Source organism: Oryzias melastigma, linkage group LG1, assembly GCF_002922805.2.
Source record: "Oryzias melastigma strain HK-1 linkage group LG1, ASM292280v2, whole genome shotgun sequence".
Lineage (NCBI taxonomy): Eukaryota > Metazoa > Chordata > Actinopteri > Beloniformes > Adrianichthyidae > Oryzias > Oryzias melastigma.
In genome coordinates, this window is record NC_050512.1 from 3,352,067 (window position 1) to 3,362,282 (window position 10,216).

Here is a 10,216-nt window from a genome sequence, read left to right on the forward strand (position 1 = left end):
TGCTCCGCTGACGAATATCTGGCAGTCTTGTAGGCATAGTAACTGTTGCTGGGAAGTTTTCCTTCACACAGTTTAAGCTTAAGAAAGAACAATAAAAAACAACCTTTCATATCAGTTTGCATATTTGAAATGACAAAATATTTTAGCTTCCTGAGATGATGTGTTTGTACTGTAGTGTTTCCACTACTTATTCAAAGACACAACAGACGCAGCGCGTCAAGCTCTGGCACAGTCATTACACCGTGCCAGATCACGTCTTTCCCATGGACTCAATATTTAAACTTGACGCCTCCGCCGCGCTGGCCGCATTCGGTGTGAATGCACCACAAGACACAAACTGGTTTACCTCAAAGACCCCATAGCCAAAGAAAAATAGAAGTCATGTTATCTTTGCAGTTCAGAGCAGTGAGGAACGGTCGGAGCTGTTCATTGGAGAAACAAAACAGCCATTACACAAGAGGATGTACTAACACAAACCTCAGCCATTCAATTGCAGGAATGTGGGTGACCACTTAGTGGATACAAATGTGGACTGAACCCTGTTCAATGTAAACTATTGATTATATGTAGAGAATTTGACTAAATAGGCTAAATATTGTCAGCTGGTGTAAATATAAGTACTTTAAAGAGGGTTTTAATGGGTTTCTCATTTCTGTGGTGACACTGATTATTGCTGTTCAACTGAAGTTAAACTTAGATCTATAGAATGTGCTTGTGTACCATTTGATAAATACAGCCTTCTTAAAGTAATATTTTAAGTGTGTCAACTGCATCCTAAAATGGAGATATTGTACAAGTCGAGGAAACTAAACTTTATGGATAATAGTAAATCATTGATACAATCTACCAAAGACAGCATGTTAAAGGCCTGAGTGAAGTATATATGTGTTTTTTTTCCTTTTCTTCTTTTTTTTAGGAGAGAAGAGAAAAAGAAGAGATCTACCCTTTGTGATCTTCACATCCCTGTGCCACCTGGTTCCTGATGACAGCAGAGAACAGGACAAAGCAGCAAAAAAAGAAGATGGACATTTTGTCATCACTGCACCATTCTAGGAAAACAGCGATGACAACATGGGGGACCATCAATGCCAACAGTGGGAACAGCTTGGACTTTTATGATGTTTCTTTAAATATATACTGTTTTTTGAAAGGATAAAACCATGTCCTGCCATCCAGATAACATCTGTTTTTCAGGAAGTGACGCTCCCAGCCCACAGTCTTCACACAATGGAGCAACATGACATCAAATTAAGGAGTGTGGGGGAACCGAACGTCACTGTGAAAAGAAAGCAACACATTTCAAGTCTTAACAAAAGAGATGTAGGTTGAACCGTACATGCAGCAGGAAAGGTATTCTGCTGACGTTCTGTGCAGTGCCAAACGTTCTTTTAAGAAACGCTTTGATTCATTTTTACTTTAAAATCTAAAGGTATGTGTTACTATTTTGCACTGAAGTAGTTATGAAACCAGCTTGCATTTCCTTCCTTTCTTTAAAAATCTAACACTAATTTGGTATTCTTTTTCTTCCCCACATGTGTGGGTTTTACTGTTGAAATTGCTGTTAAAACTGCTTTCTGTCAGAATGTAGTGTTTTCCCAGAAGCACTGAAAGCAGCTGTAATCGCCCCTCCTAAAAAGAGACGGCCAAGACACAAATGAGCAACTACTGACCAATATCAAACCTTCCATTTTTAATGAAGACAATTGAAAGTCTTTTTGTTTGAATACAAACAGTGGAAATATGACAGTTATTGGATCTCATTGTTGAATTTGGTTTACCCCAAGGTTAAGTTGACCACGCTATATTACTCACATGACTGGAAAGCAGGGTGAGTCTCACAGAACCAGTACTAAAATGGTTAAATAATACTTAGAAAACTAGAAGTATTTTGTGTCGAATTGAAGCTTCACATCAGCCAAGTGAAATTACATGTGGAGTTCCCCAAGGCTCTATTCTGGGACCACTTTTATTTCACATTTACACGCTCCCACTGGCCTGGGTTATGAAGAACAACAGCATTTATCACTATTACTTTGCAGATGACACACAGATATACATTACATTGACACCAGGAGATTGATCCATGCATCCGTGTAATCCGTGTATCATTTTTTAATTTGTTTTTCAATTTCAAATCGAAAATGGAAAAAAAAAAGAATGAATAATATATGGGTTGAAATTGAACGCTTGTTATCCATTTACTCTATTTTTGATTTATTGATGAAAGGAAAGAAAAAAGGAAAAATAAAAAATGACCCATTATCCATTATTCCATGTTGGTTTAGAAATTGATTTTTGAACAAACTGTTCACTTTTTTATTTGCTTTTTAGTTTGAAAAACTAATGAACGAATGATTCAGTGATTCAGGTTTTTTGTAAATGCATTGAGTGTGTCAAATGTCTATCTCACAAAATTTTTCAACTATCTTTTTAAAGCCACATAGACACTCCTGACTTTTCCAGCGTTCCGATAATACTGCAGTCAAAAGAATTGTGGGTAATCCTGTCACCAGGAGAGCTGAGCTTCATGCAACGTATTCACAGGAGTTTTTAAAAAAGTAAACCTTCATCTGTATCTGTCGTGTTCTCATTCTTCTTCAGTGTCCTTTGACTGCCCTTCCTAGGGGTCATTATGGAGATTCAACAACCTCCATCAAACCAGATCCTGTGTACTTCCATGACTAGTCTCATGTCCTCCTTCACCTCATCTATCAACCTCCTCTTTTAACTTCATCTAGGTCTCCTTCCTGGCAGCTCTTATCTTTGTCCTTTATTATATGTGAAGAAAAACCAAAGTATCAACAGGGTTATGGATGTTATGAAGTTACTTGTGTGACTCTGATATTTTATTGTCTTTGTAAGGATAGAGAGTGCTTGGTTCCAGCTAAAAGTTTATGCTTGTTGGTGCTCGTTTATCAAAGAAATACAATTTCATATAGAGTCTGTTTTACAGAATGTTTTCAGGCCGCACACTTCCTGACAGTTTTTCCCTGTTTTATCTGTATTTCTTTCCCCTCTGGTGGTGAAGCCTAAAAACTTTAATCGAACAAATTTGAATTTTAACTACTTTTTGATACTAGGCATGAATAAATCATTATAGTCTGCCAATATTCCACTACAGTGTTCCCTGGTTTATTATAAAAATAACCTGCGATAGGTAAATTTGCAAGTAGGATTACAGATGTTTTAAGGCTGTAAACCCATTTCACTACACACTTGATGCACTTTCCTATACAAATATTATCAATTTTAACACTTTTTCTCTTGTTTAAAAGTTCAAACCTTTGTATAAATATAATTCCAGTATTTTCCGTAAATGAAAACAAAAATCTGCTTGTGATCAAAAGTTTATGTAAATGTGGCAAGCTGGGCTCATTCTGTACAGCAGATATGCTACACAAAACAGTGATTGATGAGGTCAACAGCCAATCAGGACGCGGAGCCTGATGCACTGAAAAAAACAAACAAAATAGAAACCAAAATAGGTGAACCACAATACAACCAGGCAACACTGTAAAGTAATACAAAAATAGAAACAAAGGTGATCTCGCCAGTTTTTGAGTGTGCTACAAGCTTCCTGTTTACTGGCAAATACCAACCAAATCACAAAACTGTAGCTGAGTTTTGAAGATTGACAGGCCAATCAGTGAGAGGTGAGATGAGATAACAGCAAAAGCCAGTCAAATAGGCTGCTGGTCTGTGAGTAAATAATTAGTTCATTTAAAACACATCCCAGAAAGAATCACAAAATGTTTAAAGACCCACTCTGATAAAAAATTTGGTTTTGGTATTTTTAACATTCCAGTGGCATTTTTCTGATGATGGATGACACATATAAAGAAAATTAAGCTTAAGATATGAGATTTCTGAGAATTTCTTTATTAAAATAGTTGTAAAAATAGAGAAGACAAAAAATGTGTCATTGTAAAAAGCTTGTGGATGTGACCTACAACAGCCAGCCACATACTCCCTGCTTCGCTCCATTCTGATGCATCCACTTGCAGACACCTCGATCCAAGAGCAGCTTCATTGGAGTCTGGCTCAAACTGTACGGCTGCATAGCTCCGATATTTCTTACCTGTTTTAATGCTACGCTAATGTTAGCTAAGGCTTGTGAAGTGCGATTAGCAAGATGGAGAAAGTGTAAACGAAGGGCTGATGGGAAATTAGCCAGAGGCTAACTTCTGTGCCAACAGAATTCCTGCTGCTCTGCAGAAAATGTGTCTTAAACAATGGCAGGCTTTTTGATTTTGGCTAAAAAAATATATGATAATCATAGTTAAAAGACCACTGGAAAGAATTTTACAATAGAAATAAAATATAGTTGGAGTGGGACTTCAGTGTAACACGTGGAAAGAGTAGAGAGCATTCAGAGAATGTGAGAGTTAAAGGTGGTGAAGAGGGAAGCTGTGTGCTTTCTGGGTGGAGCTCTGCAGCAGGATTTCATCGTACGGTTTTGTCCACAGGCCAAAGGCTCACTGGAAGCAGGGGGTTTAGAGTGTCTGAGATCACAGCTGAAGAGGAAAGACCAGTCTGGGCATCAACAACGGTGGCAAATTCCCAGAAGTGACTACCCTCGAGACTGGGTTGACGTTGGCTGTGGTGAGCATTAGAGATGTGTCCAGACCAGTCCTAATGGCTGCTGGGCCGGACAGAAAAAGAAGGCAAAGAACTTGAGGCCACATCAGGAAACTTGGGATCAGAAACACAAGCAGGTGGAGGAGGAGGTGCACATGTCAAGAAACAGTATAGTAACTGATGGACACGTCTGGAATGTGGATAAACAAACGAGATTGGCTGTGAAGAAAGTGACCACTTTTTCTATTGGTTCAGAGAGAAGATTTAATTGATCAGTCACATGTAGAGTGAAGGAATCAGTAACCCAGCACTTCTGTAAATGAAGAGGCTCCATTTTGAAATGCGCCAAACCTTCAGCTTGTTTAAATGGTTACAGGTAGTTGAGGATCTTCTTGCTGTTTTTCAACATGTCTGGACTCATAGAAGTGTGTTTACGCTTCTCTATGTGTAGACACACTTCAACTAATGTGTTATAGTTATTGGCTTCCACCTCTTGGACAGCCTGCATGTCATTCTCAAAAGGGTTTACATCCATCATGAAAAAATATTTTCTCTTTGCACCAACAGTTGCACAAAATGACTCCATAAGTTTAAGATTATCAAACTATTTATCCATGATGTTGACCCAATAATTATAGAAACATTAGGCCCTCAAAGTATTCAGTTATTTACCTTCAGATCAATCAATTAGGCCAAATGACCCCTCTGAATTTCTAATAATAGCAATAAAAGTGATGGTACTTGGCAGAGTTTTGGATGTCATTCCCCCGCTGAGGATGCAGTTGGACAACTGTGGGGAGAACCCTCCCTATAAGTGAATTAAAAGGAAAAAAACAGACACTGACTGGGCCACAATCTGCTGGAACCAGTCGGATCAAAGATAATAGAAATGAGAGAAACAGTCAAGAACAATGAAAACATGGACTCCCTCACCACGTACACTCAGCAAGAGCCTGTCCTTGCAGGAGTGGTTGAAAAAGTGTTATCGCCCATGGGGAGATAATAAAGAACTTTAACATAGCCACCATTAAATCCATCATAACATCTTTATCTTTATCCAGTCTGGCTTGGAGCACCCGTGAGCAGAGAGAGGCCAAGTTGCAGCAGTCTGCAGAGAATGGGATCTGCTGGAGCTCCATCTCTTCAGGGGCTGTGTGACTTCCTGGCAGCCAGAATCACAGCTGAGCTTTCTCACTCCAGACGCACAGATCCCTCACTGCAGGAGTTCAGCGTCTGATCTAGATGTGTCATTCACTTTTGTTTGCTTAGTTGTTTATTTGTTGGAACAGAATACATTATATATATGTATATATATATGAAATTTACACTCAATGTTGTACATTTAGAACGTCTATGTTTTTGCCTTTTGGAACCTCAGCTAACAGAAATAAAAATCTCTCTGAAAGAAAACCTATTTTTCTATTATTTATTTGCAGATATTTATAGAAACTACAATCCATAAATGTAATTATCTTAGTCCTTTATTCTTTTAGTTTAGAAGGTCACGTCTCTAATATTACGAAGCATGACTGTCAACACAAACAGCAGAAATTCTCCAAAGTATCTACAAAGATTTCCAGTGTTTGAGAGCAGACTCGTTTGCCATGAGATTGCTGTGCATGGATTTGGTAACGTAAAGGCATTAGAGGCGAGGGCTCCCAAATAAATCCACTCAACTGTGAGTGTCCCTTCTCAAAGTGATAATCTGCTGATCATAATCATCGTTCACGCTCCCAAAGGTTTGAGTGTGGAGTGACAGAGTCATCTCAAAGACACTTAGGAAGTGGGTCTGTGTTCTCTTTTGCACAATAATGGCATTTTCTTTGTGTTATTGTCTTTGTTCTTGTATGTATGAGCTGCAGCATGAGAATGATTTTGTGTGAATGGATGTGCAGCCATAAAGGCCACATAAGCCAGCAGATTGGTAGTGGCTTTGCACTTTCTTATCATCTATCTTCAGCTTTGAAGAAAATTATCTTGTCAGAACATTTTCTCTATTGTGCACTCTGAGCTCTTACTCACACGGGAGAGTTGAGCAGCATGCACCCACTCTTCCTTGAAATCAGTGCAGCTCTATTTTCTGAACTCAACCCACGAGCCGCTCCATCTAACAGGCTTTGACTCTGTAGATGGTAACACAAAATATACCTGTTAATCAGAAATTGCTGGGATTCGAGCAAGGGGGCTGTAGTCCTCACTTCTAGAGTGGGAAGACACTCGTGATTGGACCCTGGACTAGGAACCGCTGTCTGACTCATTTTTCAAGGTGGTCTTGGTTCCTTTCCAATCAGACTGGGCTCCAGTTCACTCTGAGTTTCCTCACTCTGAATAGCCCTCGTCCTCGGAGCAGAACAACTGGACCAAAACAGCCACCATAGCCCGGCATTATGGGATGTAAACAGTGGATTAATGATGAGACACAGCAAACTCATTGAAATGTGGTCACATATATGCAGGCTCAATAGAACAACTTTTAATGTGACACACATTGCTTCTAAGACGGTTTTCCCAACAATCTCTATGTCAGAAAGACTTATAGCTTCTTATCATCCCTCCAAAGTAGCACAAAAAATGTTGTACCGCACATAAAACAGACATTCAAAATTGGTTAGTGAAATATAAAGTTTGAATAAGTGAACTATCCCAACAAGGATTCCAAACTTAGGACATTATTCTTTCTCTTACTGCTTTGCCATGCACTTGTATTTCCTGGCCAATGAATGAAGAGATTATTAGTCACATGTTTTAATTAGAAGCTTTGGTTAGAAAATGAATTTTCAGTTTGATACCAGTCTGAATGCAGACCAAAACCCGAAGTTCAGAACTCAATCCAGACCAAATGAAGTGAACTTTGTCCAGACCAACAGACTTTTTCTGTTTGGATACACTTTTAACCCTTGTGTTATCTTATGGGGTCCAGATGACCCCACCTTTGCATTGATGTGTGATGTAACGAAATTTGATTTCAAGTAGGAACAGGTATGATTTATGCGGTTGTACCGAAACCAAAAGAAACTGCTGCAAACGGTGCTGCATTTCAGTGCTTAGTTTCATTGAAGGTCTATTTCTCTTAGGACATGTCAATCACTTCTATTCCGTTCAGTACTTTGGAGTTCCAGCCAATCATTCTGGCTTTCCTGTGATAGTGGGAGGGCTCACATAAGACCTCTGACTGGGCAAGCACACCCAGCGCTCGAATGTCTGAATGTATTTCACAGCAGATCACAGAAGTCTGACAGGTCGCTGCTTCACATCAGCCAATCAGGAACTCAGCTTTGGGCACGTGATGTTTTCAGTGACCAGTGAGTAAAATACTAATCCAATACAAGCGTTTTTGTCCTGTCACAGCGCGGTGGTTCTCTGGCTGCAGCCAACTTCCCGGACTTCAGTGGAGCTTGCGAGCTCAATACGCCGGCAGACAGACAGCCTCTACGGAGAGTGGGGTCAGCCTGCGCGGCTCTCCTGAACTGTGATGTTTTACGTATTTTCATCTAGACAAAAATAAAAAAGAGGTCCCCTATTTTTCCCCCCTCTTGGGTTGATTCGGGACAGCCTTCAAACTCAGTCACAGAGACACAGGAACACAGCGGAAGTGGCTGTCATCCAGACACGCCCCCAGCCCTAGTAACTTACACTCAAACTAGTAACTTAAATAAACTATCACCTTCACAGACAACAGCCTGTATCACTAAATGAGATTTGTCACCCTTCTTCCTTTCTATTTTTACTGAAGACTATTATCCTATGTTTTTGTTTAAAGTGGTTTATGCTCTTGCTCATTCGTAGATCATCATTCAGACTGTTCCATAGCTTCACTCCATTTATTGTTATACAAAAGCTCTTTTTTGTTGTGTGTGCTTTTAGTACTCTGAAATTATTTTCTTTTCTTAAACTATAACCACCCAATCTGTCAGAAAACATTGATTTTAGATGTACTGGGAGTAAATTATGTCTTGCTTTGTACATCAGCTGAAGTATTCTATGTTCTATTAAATCAAAAAGTTTTAGTATCTTTGATTTAAGAAATAATTGATTAGTGTGATGGCGATAACTCACATTATGAATTATTCTTGCTGCTCTTTTTGTAACAAACGCAGTGGTTTTAAAGTGGTTTTGTATGTACTTCCCCAAACTTTTGAACAGTAGGTTAAGTACGGAATCACAGAATTATATAGTATCTGGCGTGATCTGAGATTTATAATATGTTTCACTTTGGCCATGACTGAAATACTTCTTGATATTTTTGTTTGTACAGAACTAATATGCTGTTTCCAGGAAATCTTGTCGTCTATTGTCACGCCCAAGAATTTGATATGATTCACTGTTTCTAATGTTACTCCTGCTATTCTTATTTTAATTTGCTCTTTTGTATTATTTTTACCAAAAAACATGATTTTAATTTTGTCCAAATTAAGGAATAGCTTGTTTCTATCAAACCAGTCCTTTAGATTATACATTCCTCTGGTCACTTTGGCGAGGAGTTCCTGAATATCTCAGAAATTAGGATGTTGGTATCATCTGGAAATAATATGAATTTCATTTCGTCTGATGTCTTATCTATATCATTGATGTAAAGATTAAGTAAAACTGGCCCAAGCACTGAGCCTTGAGGGACACCAAACACAATGTCCAGAACTGTTGAGTTATGGTCTCCCATTTTCACAAATTGTTGCCTGTCTTGTAAATAGCTTTTCACCCAGTCTAAAGCTGGTCCTCGCACTCCCAGTTTATCCATTTTATGAATTAGAATGTCATGATTTATTGTATCAAATGCTTTTTTTAATCTATGAAAACTCCTATTGCATATTTTATCATGTTCTGTTTTCCCTGTCAGTCTCACCATGTTCAGGTCAAATCACCCACAGCTGTCTTCATTTAGTTAATTTTCCTCAGCCTATTTAAGTGTCTGGTCTTTAGTTCTGCATTGTCAGGTCACCTGTCCTGTCCTGTCCTATCCTGTCCTGTCCTGTCACTGGTTTGTTTTCTCCTGGTTTTGTCATGTTTTGAGTTTTTAAGTAAATCTTTGAGTTTCTGCCACCATGTCTTGTCTCCTGCATTTGGGTCCTCCACCACCATTCATGACATATTTGTTCTCTTCTGTGATATTAGTTACTTCCTCTGTTAATTCCATTAAAGCCAGTGATGTTGATCTGTTTGCTCTAAAACCATACTGGCTGTCTGTAAGTAAATTATATTTATCGATGAATTTGCAAAGTCTATTTTTAAAAAGTTTTTCCAGGATCTTTGAAAACTGAGGGAGGAGGGAGACAGGCCTGTAATTTGTGAACTGATGTTTATCTCCAGATTTGTAGAGTGGGATTATTTTAGCAGTTTTCCTTTTCAGAGGAAATTGACCATTCTGGAATGATAGATTGCATATATGAGTCATGGGTTTTGAAATTCCTTCAATGACCTTCTTGACTAACATCATGTCAATATCATAGGAGTCTGTAGATGTTTTGTTCTTACACTGCTTAGTGACTTCAATTACTTCTTCTTCTTCCTCCACCTCTTCAAGATAAATAGTGTTAATATTACTGTTTGTTAAATGAGGACCTTTGCTTAATGTTGGAATTTCCTTAGCCAGACTTGGTCCAATATTAGCGAAGAAGGTATTGAATAAATTAGCTACATTTTT

General features: G+C 38.6%; 1 long non-coding RNA gene across 1 annotated transcript; it reads left to right on the top strand.

Moving 5' to 3' along the window:
• The first annotated feature begins 420 nt into the window (after positions 1–420).
• Positions 421–5,929, top strand: LOC112137552. The gene is made up of 3 exons (XR_004949824.1): positions 421–1,320; positions 4,467–4,566; positions 5,640–5,929. It is a non-coding gene; the product is annotated as an uncharacterized LOC112137552 (long non-coding RNA).
• Positions 5,930–10,216: the final 4,287 nt, after the last annotated feature.